Source organism: Camellia sinensis, chromosome 9 (assembly GCF_055761805.1).
Source record: "Camellia sinensis isolate YWXY chromosome 9, ASM5576180v1, whole genome shotgun sequence".
Lineage (NCBI taxonomy): Eukaryota > Viridiplantae > Streptophyta > Magnoliopsida > Ericales > Theaceae > Camellia > Camellia sinensis.
Window position 1 is genome coordinate 67,203,210 of NC_138969.1, and position 15,807 is coordinate 67,219,016.

At 34.4% G+C, this 15,807-nt stretch overlaps 1 long non-coding RNA gene across 1 annotated transcript; it reads right to left on the reverse strand.

Moving 5' to 3' along the window:
* Nucleotides 1-276: 276 nt before the first annotated feature.
* On the reverse strand, nucleotides 277-1,640 carry LOC145798644 (uncharacterized). The gene is made up of 4 exons (XR_014339928.1): nucleotides 1,606-1,640; nucleotides 1,433-1,532; nucleotides 1,260-1,343; nucleotides 277-792 (listed from the first exon to the last, which is right to left on the reverse strand). It is a non-coding gene; the product is annotated as an uncharacterized LOC145798644 (long non-coding RNA).
* Nucleotides 1,641-15,807: the final 14,167 nt, after the last annotated feature.

The window sequence follows — 15,807 nt, forward strand, 5'->3', positions numbered from 1 at the left end:
GTTGCCAACTTTTATTCATTTTGCTACTACATTATTAGTGGCCAAAACATTTGAAAATAATTTTTGGCTACCAAAATAGTTAGTAGCCAAATGCTATATTAGAAATTTTTTTTTTTTTTTTTTTTTAAATTTCTGAACCACCTGTATCCATTATTAGTACAACCTATACAATGTATAAACAATAAAATCCATCAATACTAAATATATATTATCAACCATCGACAATGTGCATGCCAAAAATTCCATTCGACATCCAATTCCATTCCATTCCACATATGTAATACAAATTCCATACGACCCAAGTCTATTCCAACCTCAATAATTTAGTAATACAAAATATGTAATACAAAATATATTCCCTCCATTTGACATGTAATACAAAATATCAACCTGATAATCAATCCTAAAATTAGTAAATAAAATTAGAGTGTAAAATATACAATTCTGGTGCTGCATTCTTAAATATACATTCGTTTCTGAGGTTCCACAAGGACCAAAGAGTTATTGCTAGGATAGCTCTCCCCACCCAACACACACACTACGGATAGCCCATTGTGAATCCCACCAACTCAAAATGGCAGACACACCCTCCAAACAAAGGGACAATGCTGTAGCACGTGAAGTGATGATTCATCCTCATTCTTGGACAAACCACAAAGTGTAGATGCATTGCCATTAAAGACTCCAATTCTCTGCAAGAACACTACAGTTTTGAAAAACTAAATGCTCAAATACTTCCGAGATACTTGCCATCAACAATCCCCATTCTGTGTTGATTCCAACACCAGTTACCTTCAGACAGCAAAAGAGTTTATTATATTCATGATGAAAGCATAACCAAAATTGATTATATTATGAAAAAGCATAGGAAATTATTCCAAGACCGAAAATTAGGGTATAAAATACGTTCTTTTGAAATAAAAGTATATATAGAGAGAGCAAGAGAGGGAAATAGAGAGTTAATTTCCAGATTCTGCAAATGCATGAATAGGATGTTCATTCAACAATAAGACAAGACCAACTGGAAATTAATAAGACAAAATAAATAATAGCAGAGGTCCAATATTGCATACATCAGGAAAACTACATGCGTAGGTACTTTACCCACTTAAATAGGCTACACTTAAATAGGCTACACTCAATATTGCATACATCAGCAATTCCAATAACAGAGGTCCAATATTGCATACATCAGCAATTTCATAAAAACAAATTTGTATGTCCGACAAATCAAACCCACTTAAATAGGCTACACTCACCTGAACACCAATCTTAAGAGGTATAACATCACCAACAACAATGTCATATATTGAAATATTTTCTCTCCTACCACCTCTTACAACCTGCATAATAATTCATAAAAATAACAATGTAGCATCCTAAGGTTAATAGATTAAAAATAAAGTAAATGCTTCATGTTGTAATTGCACACCTCCAATTGTATATTTCTCTTCTTCTTTTTTTTTAAATAACAATTTTGCTATCCCACTGCTCAAATAAATTATGAAAATGCTCTCCACGAGGAAGAAATTCTGCACATTATGAAAGTAGTGATAAGGAATGGAAACATCTATATAATTGCTTCATTCAACCAATTTAATTTACCTCTAAGAATTGCAAAATTATCTGGGATAGTGTAAATTACGCTTTTCACCTATATAATTCGATCCAAATTTCACTTGGTCCCTATTGTTTCACTTTGTCCCTGCACTTTAAGTTCAATTTCAATTTAGGTCATATGGTCCAAATTTCATTAATTGTTTCTGCATGTACCCATCAGGAGATAGACACGTGTCTCAATAACTTCCGACTTGAACGGAAAGACCAAATTAAAACTAGACTCAAAGTGTAGAGATCAAATTGTTCAAATTTGAAATAATACTAAAGTAAAATTTGAGTCGAACTGCAAGGGCTAAAAGTGTAATTTACTCATTTATTTATGTCCTTCAGTGAGTGATTAAACACTAAAAAATCACAGTTTTAGTGCATAAGCTTCCCATCATTGCAGGATTTGGGAAGAATCAAATGTACAGTCTTATCCCATGTGTAGAGATGTTGCTTTACCATGAGTGGGTGACTAAACACTAATAAATAAATAAAACTAGGAGGTACTGGAAATTAGAAAAGGGAGAGAGGTCACACCTTAGGGTGAAAATTACTTCTGGTCTAACAGTAGCAGCATCAGCTATTGCTGCAACATGCAAGTGAATATCCAAGTTTCTTCTTTCAAAAAAAGAAAAAAAAAAAAGAAAAAAAACTAAATGTATTGTATCTGCAGAACCAGAATGTAAGGGCTAAAATTAGCCGCAATGGCGTTTTATTGTACTAATGCAAGTCTTATCCCGACTAGTTCTAACAGTGATCCATTTTTTGTGCAGAAATAAAGTTTCCTGGTGGTGACGCGGCAAAATCAATGTCTTGTTAGTGGAGATTCAACTGAACAAAGTTTCTGTCATAAGATAATTCAACTAATGTCTTCCACAAATATATGATCCCACTCTAGAAAAAAAATTAATTAATTTTAAAAAAATACAAAGAAGAAGAAGAAGAAAATTTACTCACTCCCAATCATCTGAAATAACTCCAGATTTCAATTGGAACGTAGAATTTTGTTCTGCTTCTTGTTTTGTGCTGTGATCGACTGTTGGCATGAAATCAACCCAAACTGGCTGTGAATTTTCAGTCAGATGCATCTGGAAGAGGAAGATTTTCAGTTCCAATTTTAGTTATTTATAAGTCCATTTTCATCTACCAGAACATAAAGCAGTACTGTGATTGTGCCATAATTTGACATAGGTACCAACTAGACAATTAAAAACTTGCTAAAAAGATCAAATCCCAACCCCACCACCACCACCACCACCACCTCTTTGTCCCTACAATAAGAACAAAATACAAGACACCAAGGGTTGGGCCCGGTGGATGAGACACTCCTCTATCAGATGTGATGCTCGGGTTCAAGTCTGACAACTGAATGATGCAGTGCCCCCTTCCCCTATTCCCCTCCTAGGATTGTTAAGAAAATAAAATAAAAACACATAACACATTATTACTGTCCAGAAAGGGAAGCTAACCACAATTTATCTCATCAAACAAACATATATACATATATACACATACATACCTCAGATTTGGCAGCAAAGTTTTGCTGTTTCTCCCAACCTGTAAAGCTGACTTCTTTTAAGTGATGAAAAAGGTGGTAAAATTAATACATTACTAGTTTAAATACATAATGTCAAAAAAAAATCAATTTTAATATTCTCTGTGAGATTATATCCCAATTTTTTATGACCATGTTCCATGGGGCTTGGCTAATTATGCAGTGGTTTGATAAATTTGTCACTTGAGCATAGAATCAAACACTTGGTGGGCAAAAAACTTTAAGGGCTAGCATGGTGAGCATAGATTATTATTATTGTCTAACCAAACAAGGATACCATTGTCCAAGATAAATAATCAGATAATAAATATGAGTCTCTCATTATCATAAGGGGCTTTCTTTGTTTCATTTGCCTTCTAAAAACATAAAACTGCCATCAAATTTAGGTGTTTTGCAATTATATATGGTACACTCACACCAAATCAAAACCTTAACACAAAGGCAAAGCCATATCTCTACTTAAGACTCGCTTCTCTACATCCACCACAACCACCACCATCATCACAGATAGGCACAACAAACCAAGAACGCTGAAATCAAGTGACCAGGTATGTAACCCAAATAGTCAGTTTGGGTAGCAGAACAATGGTGAACTCAACCCATGAACAACCCTAGACAGCATATATAAATCAATGAAGCACGTATTTTGTTTCCCAATGTGAACAGAGTGACAGCACACTTGCACAAAACTCATGGTAGCGAACCTAAAACTATGGTTAAAAAGGAAAAATCAAGCAATACCAACTAACCATGCCAAATTTCTGAATGTGTGGGCAACACCGAGTACATGTCCAGCAGTTAAAAACATATGTACAAACACGAAATGATCTGCATCCGCCCAAAAAAATAAAAAATCTCATCATTTATAAACATTCACACCAAAGTGTGGAGCAAGCTAAGAGAGAAACCAAAACAGAATATTCTTCATAGTATTGACGTAAGCATTTTACAACACTGCTACTCATTTTCGAAATTTAAAAAATTGAACAGCACAAATTGAGCAAAATCCCTAAATTTAAAACCTTAAAAATTGGGGAAAAACACTCACAAATTGAGCTATAGTTATAGCGAAGACACATTCGACACCGGACTTCAGCCTGGTGAGAGTGGCCTTCTTGTGGGCGACGATGAAAGGGGCATCCGAGCTCGCCACTGTCAAGAACAGAGCTGCTATCAGAAAGAGAGAGAGAGAGAGAGAGAGAGAGAGAGAGAGTTGGAGGAGGGCAGAGGCGTGATGGCGGTGATGCTCCCGTACCTGACGCCGACGGAGACAAAGGCGAGAGAGAGAGAGCTGGAGGAGGGCAGAGGCGTGAGAGAGTGAGAAAGAGAGCGAAAATAAAGAAGTAATAAAGTTCCCTCCGAAATTTCCCTCCGATATGAAGCAAAATTTTTAAATTTTGTAATTAGAATGGCCGACTAATATTTAGTCGGTAAAAATAAAATAACAACAATCTAAAAAATTAAAATAAAAGTAACAAATATATTAAAATTATTTTTAAATAAAAATATAAGTAATAAAATTATAAATTAAAAAAAGGCAAAAATTAAATTATCTTAAATATTTATCCTAATATTTTATGTATTGAAAAATATAATAATATATTTTAAAATTTTATATTCTTATATTTTCTTATATTATTATATTTTATATATATATATATATAATAAGAAAGAAAAGAAAGAAAGAAAATTAAAAAAAAAAAGAAGGAAAAATTTTTTAAAAAAAAATTATGAGCCAACTCAACCCGTGTTTTTTTTTTTTTTGGGACTCCTGCATGACTAACTGGGCACTAATCAATTTTTTAGAATTTTAGAACATGCAATATGTATATTTTCTCATAGATAAAGACAGATAAAGAAATCATGTGTCAAGTGGATTTAATTAATTTATTATTCAGTTGTAACTAGCAGTCAAAATCATTTTCTCAAGCATATCTTAGCAGTCAAAATCATTAACGCACAACTAAAAAATATATACGCACAGCCCCAGCTTATGCCTTTAGTTCAATTAGTATTAAATCGCCAATTACTTTTATAAATCCCTCAAATTTTAAAAAAAATATATATATCTAAATTAAGTGAGTACTTATTTTGTATTTTAAAAAAATCACAAATATTTTCTTTTTTAAATATATCTAAATTAAGTGAATCTAAAAAATAAACAAATTTGCTTTAAATATTTAAAAAAGTTGAAAAAATTAATTATTAAAAAATTAAGAAAAATTTTAAAATCTGAAATAATATCAATTAGTTTTACAAATATGTATTATTTACTCATAAGTCAGGCCATAGAGTTGAGTTTTTTGAATTTACATTTTTTGAAAATTGAATATTTTATTTTTCATATTTTTTTGTTTTTAGTGAAATTTTTTAAAAATTTTAAGTAATTTTTTACTTTTTAAAATGCATCTTACTTAGATGTATTTAAATAAAAAAATAGCGACAGTAGAAGTAGTGGTGAAGTAGCGACAGTAGAAGTAATAGTGGTGGTGGAATGGTGTTTGTAGTAGTGGTGAAGGTGATAGAAGAGATGGGTGGTGAGAGAGAGTGATAGACAGAGAGACACAGAGATGAGGGAGAGAGTGATAGACAGAGAGACACAAAGATAGAGAGAAGAGCGATGAGCGAGAGAGATAAAGAGAAGAGAGATGAGCGAAAGAGACAGAGAGAGAAAAGAGATGAAAGAAGAGATAGATGAGTGAGAGACACAGAGATGAGGGAGAGAGTGAGCAATGTGAACACAATGGGAGAGAGAGATAAACAGACAGATAGACACATAGAAAGAAAGAGAGAGAGAGAAGAGTGAGAGACAGACAAACAGACACAGAGAGAGAAAGAAAGAGAGAATAGTGATAAGTGAGAGAGAGATAAAGAGAGAAAGAGATATAGAGAGAGCGACAGACAGAGAGACAGAGAGAGAATGAGATAGAGAGAAACATATAGAAAAATAGAGAGAAACAAGCGATGAGAGAGATATATAGAAAGAGAATGAAAAGAGATGAACGAGAGAGAGAACAGAAAAATAGAGACATAGAGAGAAGACAAATGAGAGAGATAAAGAGAAGAAAGATGAACGAAAGACACACAGACAGATAGACAAACAAACAGAGAAAGAAGAGTGATGAGTGAAAGAGAGAAAAATATGAGTGGTGGTAGTTGAATGGCATTTGCAGTAGTGGTAAATATGGTAGAGAAGATGGGTGGTGAGAGAGAGAGATGAGTGAGAGACGAATAGAGAAAAGAGATAGAGAGATAGAGAAAGAGACAGAGTGATGAGCGAGAAAGAGACAAAGTGGTCGCTAAAAGTGCATTTTTTGTAGTGGATCGATAAATCGAAAGGGAGCTCAATAAATAAAGAAGACAGATAATTCAAAACTCTTTTCAAAACTTAATTCAAATCAATTTTTTAAATATTTTAAATATTTAAATATTTTAAAAATATTTTAATTTTGTGAGAGACAGATAAAAAAGAGAGAGAGAGAGAGAGACAGAGACAGAGATAGAGTGATGAGCGAGAGAGAGAGATAGACAAAGTGGTTGCTAAAAGTGTATTTTCTTATAGTGGATCGATAAATCAAGAAGGAGCTCGATAAATAGAGAAGATGGGAGTAAGAGAGTGAGCAAGACGAACATAGTAAGAGAGAAATAGACAAATAGACAAGTAGACAGAGAGAGATAGAGAAGAGTGATGAGTGAGAGAGAGACAGGGAGAGAGAGATAGACAGAAAAAGAGATAGAGAGAGAAAGAGAGAGAGAGAGAGATGAAGAGATAGAAAAAGAGAGAGAAACAAAAGATGAGCGAGAGATAGACAAAAAGAGAGAGACATAGAGCGAATATTTGCTGCTAATTTTTTTCGAGTCAATGAAAAATAGATCAGGCTTGTTAAATTAATATTTTTTAATTTTATTTATTGTTTATACTTTTTAATTTATTAGAGTTTTATGACTTAGTTTGTGAAAAAAAAAATTACAAAATCTGGAAATATTTAGAAAGTATAAATTTAAAAATAAGTCTTACAAATCAGATTTATTTATTCATAAGTCATGAGTGAATTTTTTTTACACACTTAGCCCTCGTTTTGATAATGAAATTTTTTTAAAACTTTTTAAATATATGTTTTGTGTCTGTAAAATGATTATTTCATTAGTACTGGTAATAATATTGAAAAATTTATTAAAATGATAAATAATTGGGATATTTTGTCTTTTATTTGTGAATTTTGATTTATTCTTAATTTATTAGTGTTATTGAAATATGATGATATAAAAAGTATAAATAGTTTAATTGTACTTTTTAAAAATAATAAATTTATTATTAAAAATTAAATTCATCAGACTGACCTGTAACTATGCTTTTAAATTTTTGCAATGTAAAACTATCGACAAACAGCCAATAACAAGTTGCCCATTTTAGCATACCTTTCGCGTGAGGGCCCAATTATTAAAAGATGTGTTCAACCCATCAAATGAAAGCCGACAACTTCTTCCATCTAAAAATAATAGTCTATTTTCAGAATTTAATTTCTTTTTATAATACAATTATTACATTTTCAAAATATTAATTTTTCAAAATTACCTTTTGATAGTATATTTTTGTAGAAATATCAATTGTCATAATTGTACTTTTTGTATTATTAATGGATTTAAAAAAAGGACAAAATAAGAAATTCATATTATTTTAATAATTAAATTTTTTTTAAAATTAATATTTTGAGATAATAAAAAATAAAATAAGATATTAATAATTTTGGATGGTGGGTGTACAACCTAAAAATAAAAATAAAAATAACTATTTTGTTTAGTCAAATTTTCAAGTGGAGACTAATGGTATTGTTATTAATAAAATAAAATAACTATTTTGTTAATTTTTTTATTTTCATTCGGCTACCAAAAAATTTAGTAGTTAAAGGTAGGTCTTTGGCGACTAAAAGGAAATTTGTCGCCGAAAGTTAACATTTGGCGACCAAGATTTTGGTCGGCAAAGATTAAAAATTAATTTTTTTATTTTCATTCGGCTACCAAATAATTTAGTAGCTAAAGGTAGGTCTTTGGCGACTAAAAGGAATTTTGTCGCCGAAAGTTAACATTTGGCGACCAAGACTTTGGTCGGCAAAGATTAAAAATTAATTTTTTTATTTTTATTCGGCTACCAAATAATTTAGTAGCTAAAGGTAGGTCTTTGGCGACTAAAAGAAATTTTGTCGCCGAAAGTTAACATTTGGCGACCAAAAGTTTGGTCGGCAAAGATTAAAAATTAATTTTTTTATTTTCATTCGGCTACCAAATAATTTAGTAGCTAAAGGTACCTCTACGGCTACTAAATTTTCTTTTAGTCGCCAATTGTGATATGTTTAGCTACTAAAAATTTTTTTAGTCGCCAATTGTAATATTTTTAGCTACTAAATTTTTTTTAGTCGCCAATAATCAACATTCCCCTACTAAAAAAAATTAGTAGCTAAAAAGTTGACTTTTGCCGACTAATATTATTTTTGGTAGCCAATTCCGTGACTTTTGGCGACTAAATTGTTTTTGGTAGCCAAAAATGGTCGGCAAAAATGCATTTTCTTGTAGTGATAGTCGGAGCATAAAATAGGCAAAAATACAGAATTTGGAGAGAAAACAACTTCATGCACATGCATTGACTTTTTCCGTACGTGCGTTGACTTTTCCACACATGCGTTGACTTTTTTGGAAAAACAGGCCCGAGTTTTAAACTTGTTTGAAAGATAGCAAAAGTATAAATAGGCAAGAAAAAGGTTGGATTAGGGTTCTGAAATTAATTCCAAGAACATAGAGGCTAGCGTTTAGAGAAAAGAAGGATTCTCAAGCTTTCAAGACAACTTCCATGGGGGCTTCCATCTCTTCCACCTTTTCCCACTCCTCCATGAGTGGTTAGGTTATCAAAATTTGATGGGTCGTTACACACACAAAAAATAAACACTAAACTATACCAAATTCTTTTAGAATAATGGCAAGTCTAGGCATCGAACCACAGGGACAATTGTGAAATTAGACTGATTTAATCGCTACATTCCTAAATTAATTTTAATTAAAAAGATTGAGAGATTTTATGACTAAAAAGGAATTAAATGAAATTAAGAAATTAAATTAACAATTAAAACTAGGGTTTGAGATATCAATTTTTGAGAAAAATCCTAGGGCAAAGAATTCACCACAAACCATATAAACGAGATTAAACATTGGCTATCAATTGCAATCCGGTTTGAAATACCCAATATTTCACAAGTGCAAGTTTGAAATATTGATCAAGAGGGTTGTTGCATTCAACGTACAGGTATGAGTCATCTCGAGTAGCACGAGATGTTTGTTCTAAACTACGGTAGCAACATAACCCGTCTCTCGTAGTATGACTCATCTCATACTTTGAACACAAACACAAAGAAAACTAATGTATGGAAAGTATTAAACAATCACAGAGAGTAAAATACTTGAAGAGATGAAAATAATAATTATTATAAACTTCTAAAACATCCATACATTGATTTAAACCGAATCACAATCAAAGCATATGAAAAATCCTATTACATGGATAGAGTTTCATCAAAACCCTAAAAAAGAATAACCTAACCACTCATGGAGGAGTGGAAAGACGTAGAAGAGATGAGAGAGATGGAAGGCCCCATGGAAGTTGTCTTGAAAGCTTGAGAATCCTTCTTTTCTCCAAACCCTAGCCTCTCTTTTCTTGGAATTAATTTCAGAACCCTAATCCAACCTTTTTCTGGCCTATTTATACTTCTGCTATCTTTCAAACAGGTTTAAAACATTGGGCCCGTTTTCTCAATAAAGTCAACGCACGTGCGGGAAAGTCAACGCACGTGCAGGAAGCTATTTTCTCTCCAAATTCTATATTTTTGCCCATTTTATTTTCCAACTATGTACAACCTGATTGACATTAAACAGACATAAAATATATAGTTAGACAAGCAAGTAAAGTTAAGAGATCCGGCCTGAATGTTATACAATTCGGCTTTAATCACATCTCCCAACTTACAACTTGCTAGTTCTCAAGCAAGTAATAAAAATAAAATAAAATAAAACAAAATCTAGCTATTTCCTTTTTCGTGAAAAAATGGTTGCATTGAGCATATGCAACAAGCCTTTACACCACAAAGTTACCCCAAGTGGACGAGTAAAGTCTCGTGAGGGTTTCCAGAAATGACACCCATAAACATTAACATATTCATATATGCTCAACAATTAACCACACTACTCCACCTGATAATTAACTCATGTGCCACTACAGCATGATATTAAGACATAATAAGTCATTAAAGACACAGTGAACAAGCATGAAGGAATGTATTGAGTCAAAGCCTCAATTCAGTTAATACAAAAGTAAAGTCCCATATACTTGTGCATGCTAGTAGACAAATCATCAGTATCCTCGGTGTAAAGTGCAATCTCCATATTAGTTAATTGTCCACTATAATAGCCCAGTGTAACTCATAATAACACCCAACATATATAGAAAAATTAAACTGTTGCAGCCAAGATTCTCAAGAAGTTTTTTTTTTTTTTTAGATGACTGTGCAATGTCCTGATCCATTAAGCTTTCTAATCAACCCATGTAACAAGCATTGGGCTGATGACTCCCAAACTAGACGGTTTAAGGGCAGTAGGTGTGAACACACCCCTACGGGCTTAATAACTTGAGTTGAAAAGGCTACGAATCTGACCAAGTCATTCTCCTTATTTTTCCTTAACTGTGCAATGTCTAAGTCCCATAAGCTTTCTAATTAACCCATGTAACAAGTATTGGGCGAATGACACCCAAACCTGACGGTTTTAGGACACTAAGTGTAGAGATAACCCTACGGGCTTAATAACTCGAGTTAAAAAGGCTACAAACCCAAACAAGTCAAGTGTTTTTTATTTTTCATTTTTTATTTTTTATTATCATCACCATACTAGCAACAAGTCACATCAAGTGAAGTAATGCAATCAAGTGAAACAGGTATAAGCATGAATTATGAGCCAAATATAAATGCACAAAAGAAAATACCCTCATCCCCCAACTTGAATATGACATTGTTCTCAATGGTAGTAAAAGCCAAGTAAATAGGAATGAGAAAATATTACTAAAGATTGTAGGTGCACATCCCAGTAGGCAAATAGTAACACACACACACATTGCATTTTTTTTTTTGGTTTTACGAAAGAAGAAAGAACTAAAAAAAAAAAAGAAATAAAAGAGACAAAGCAAAATATAGGCCGGTACTACTGAGAATCCGGTGGCGGTGGTGGCGGAAAATGTTAGGCAAACAAGGCGTGCATCAACGATCGTGTCTCGAATGCTTCATCCCGAACTCGTGCGTTGAGCTGGTCAAAACTCTACTCGCTGGACTCTCAATATTTGTAAAAGTCAGTTTGCAGTGATGCAACTGACTACTGAATGTCGAGCTGGCGGGAGTTGAGCTGATTAAAAACTGCCTGAGAATAATGTCGATGCGCCTGAAAATCCGTGCGCAATCCCATGAGACTCTGGTGATGATCACGAAGAGTACTGTGGACCTGATCCACAGAGTGCTGAAGCTGTAAGACTCCTCGCGAGTCATGTAGAATGGGTCCCCTTGGGGAGGCACAGGGGAGACAGACTGAGGTGGGTGGTCGTGGATGGGGTCTTGGGCCTCATCAACCGAGGCACCAACTTGCTGCGGGATGCAAGATATGCTATGCTACCATTCCCGCTGCCCGAAAGTCAGATAAGCTCTATCATTCTCCTTAGTCGAATCAATAGGGAGGCCGTTCAGCTCGAAGACAACTGTGAGCAAGTTGGCAAATGGCAGCGGCCAAGTCAAGTTCTGCATAGGTTGAGGCCGAACTGCCTCCCGTAGAAATTTTCGCATATGCATAAGTCAGATAAGCTCTATCATTCTCCTTAGTCGAATCAATAGGGAGGCCGTTCAGCTCGAAGACAACTGTGAGCAAGTTGGCAAATGGCAGCGGCCAAGGCAAGTTCTGCATAGGTTGAGGCCGAACTGCCTCCCGTAGAAATTTTCGCATATGCATCCAGATGATGTGCGCAAGCGGGACCTGATAGCCATGGTGATAACCGTGTAAGACCCGAACAAACTCTAAGCGGCACTCAGCTTTATGCCCAAGTGGAAGGGCATTCTTATGTATGACGAAGTCAATGAATAGCAAGCGACCAGGCCACTTGCTCCGGCGCAACATGTGAAACTTATGTCACCGTGGTCCTCCGGGAAGTATTGTTGGGTGAGGCTGTGTATGGATTGTTGGTCCTCAACTTCCGGGAAAGACTGGTATTCCATTTTGGAGAAGAACCTTAACGCGTCCGCAATCATGGATTCGATGATGCTAATGAGATGGCCATCAATGGTGGATAGCAATCCTACCTCAGTGAGTGTCTCATATAGGTTTTGGTAGAAGAGCCGTATCAGACGGGGATAAGTGGGCGCTGTCATAATGCGAAGGCCTAACTATTGCCGAAGTTGGAGCAGCTCAACGGCTCATGAGGTGATGGGTCATTCTGAAAATAGGTGAGCTGGAACTGTGTGAGCTTGTGAAGCGGGCATGAAGCCCACTCCGGCCGTGGCAAGTCAACCGGTGATAGTGGCGAGGGTGGTGGTGACGGTGGCGGTGGTGGCACCGAGGAGATGGAAGCTCTGGCCTTTTTAGAGGCCTGGGCGGATATCCATCGACTCATATCCTGCACACACCAACAATAGACATATATACCCGTGAAACCAGCATGAGAATCAAATAAGATATTTAAGCACAAGTCTGTCCACTGAAGTACCACATGCAATTCTCATAATTTTATTTATTTTATTTTATTTTATTTTATTTTATTTTTTTTGAAAACTAAAACAAAATAAAATAGAATAATATAAACTCACTTATTAACATTTTAACAAGTATTGAATTAAACTAACAAGTAATACTGAGATAATAGAATACATCTAAACAACTAAATAAATAGATGAAAAATACAGTGAATTAGAATATATATATATATATATATATATATATTGGTATTACTATTTTTGAAGAGAGAAATAAATGAACTAAAATAAAACACAAAGAAAAAATAAAATAAAATAAACACAACTAAATTAGTATACTACAACTAAATAAAGACAAATAACATAAAAAAAAAACTAAATAAATAAAATAACAAAAAAATAAACAATTAAATAAATAAATAAATAACCTATGAAACAAACAAAGAGCTGAGCACGATTTTTATTTTTATTTTTTGTATTTATTTATTATTATTTTTAAGGATCAACAATAGATGATGCTTCCTACACTCACAAAAACAAAACTCTACGGTTAAATTATTATTACTATTATTATTATTATTATTATTTGGGTAAGGATGAACAATAGATCACTATAAAATTCTCCCTAAATCTCACTACAATGGAAGATTGAAAGAATAAATATAAAGTTTTTTTAAAAAAAATGAAGGATTTACCTTTAAATAGTGAAGAAAAAGAGAAAAAGAATGGAGATTCTTCGAAAAAAATGATGGTCGCCGGAGATTCGATGGACAGAGAGGATGGTGATGCTCTAGTGGAAAAGTGGTGGTGAGGAAAAAGGAAGGAGGGGTGAGAGTTGAAGGGTTGGTGATGGTAGGGTGTGATGAGTTGGTGGGTTTATGGGGTTCTGAGAGAGAGAGAGAGAGGTAGAGAGAGAGTGTGGTTGGGAAAGTGATAGTCAAAGAGGGTCTAGGGTTAAGTTTTGTTGAAATCAATTTTTTTTTATTTTTTTCAAAAACGAATATAAATAAAATAATAATAAATAATAAATAAATAAATAATAAATTGAATGTTTATTATTATTATTATTATTATTTTACAAAATAAGTTATAATGAAATAGATAAAATAAAATATATATCTATATATATAAGAAAGAAATCTTTTTTTTAAAAAAATTTCTTTATAAAGAAATACAATAAACGGAAATAAATAAATAAATAAATAACAAACTGCAATTTTTTTTTTTTTTTTGGAACGTCGTCCTGCATGTGCGGGAGTAAATGCCGCACGTATGGACAGATGCCGCACCAAGCCACGCTCGTGCATATAAAGCAGGAGTCCAATTTGAATTAGAAAATTTCTCGCACATACGAGGCCCAGGCCACACGTGCGGCGTGCAAGCCGCACCACATCACTCACCTGCAATTAATGCAGGCTCAAAAAACATTTTTCAGGATTTTTTTTTTTCAAAGCCTTTTCGTACGTGCGGCGTGCGAGAGTAAACGCCGCATGTGCGGACGAACACCCATACCTCCTCTATGCACCTGCATTTGAAGCAGTGTGTGAGTTGTGAATTGAAATATAATCCGCACGTGCGGTGGGTTGTGCCGCACGTGCGGGATTTTGTTTTTTTTAAAACCAAATAAAATTGCAAAGAACTACAACCCAAGTAATAATTCAAAACATTTCTACCTTAGTTTTGCATTCGAAATAAATAAAGCATTACAAAAATAACTAACTGCTCACCAAAGCTATAATCTTCACACGAAAACCACGGGTACTACTTTTCTCCCTAATAGTGTTTGTAACTTTTCCTATTCTCCAATAGGGTGACAAACTAAGTTGATTCGGTATCCAGAATTGAGGCGCCTAAGGCTAACTCGACCTATGGAGTTGCCATACAGAGTTTAAGCCGGGATGGTTTTGAAACAATCTCCACACCCCTGGGTATTCAAACCAGACTTTAGTCTCGAAAATTCCAAATCTTTGCATTCTAGGCTTTGCCATTTGAACTATAGTTTCCACTGTCTAAGTTGGTCTCCTAGGAACTCATTACAAACACAATTAGGTGGCTATACCAGACATTCAGATGCCGTTCGGGCACAACAAACACCAAAGGAGTTACACCTTTAGAGGATTTAAAGTCTCCTAGACGCAAATAAAGCACAAAAGAATAAAGAAAAATAGAACAAAATAGAAAGGAAGGAAAAGAGAACAAGACATCAATCTCTCAATCATAGTATAAAGGGTCCATTAAAGCAATGGACTCAATCATATCCCCATTCCCAATCCCCTCTATATATGGCTTCAGTCTTTGGTCATTTACTTTAAAAGTGTAGCCATTCTTTGGATCTTGCACCTCAACTGCGCTATGAATAAATGCCTCTACAACCACACAGGGACCATCCCATCTTGATCTAAGCTTACCTAGAAAGAGTCTCAGTTTTGAGTTAAAAAGCCACACTTGTTGGCCGGGTTCAAAGGATTTTCTATTAATGTGCTTGTCATGGAATTCCTCAGTCCAAGCTTTAAAAATTCTCGAACTCTAATATGCATCATTCCGAATTTCCTCCAACTCATTGAGTTGCAATTTCCGATTGAGCCCAGCCGCGGCCATATCGAAGTTAAACTTCTTTATGGCCCACAACGCTCGGTGCTCAAGTTTAACCGGGAGGTGACAAGCTTTGCCAAACACCGCCTTATATGGTGACATCCCAATGGGTGTCTTATAAGCAGTGTGGTAGGCCCATATTGCATCAATCAAACGTTTTGACCAATCTTTCTTATCTGGCCTCACCGTTTTCTCTATTATGTGCTTTACCTCCCTATTAGAGACTTCCACTTGGCCACTAGTTTGAGGGTGGTATGGAGTGCCAACTTTATGAGTGATAGAGTATTT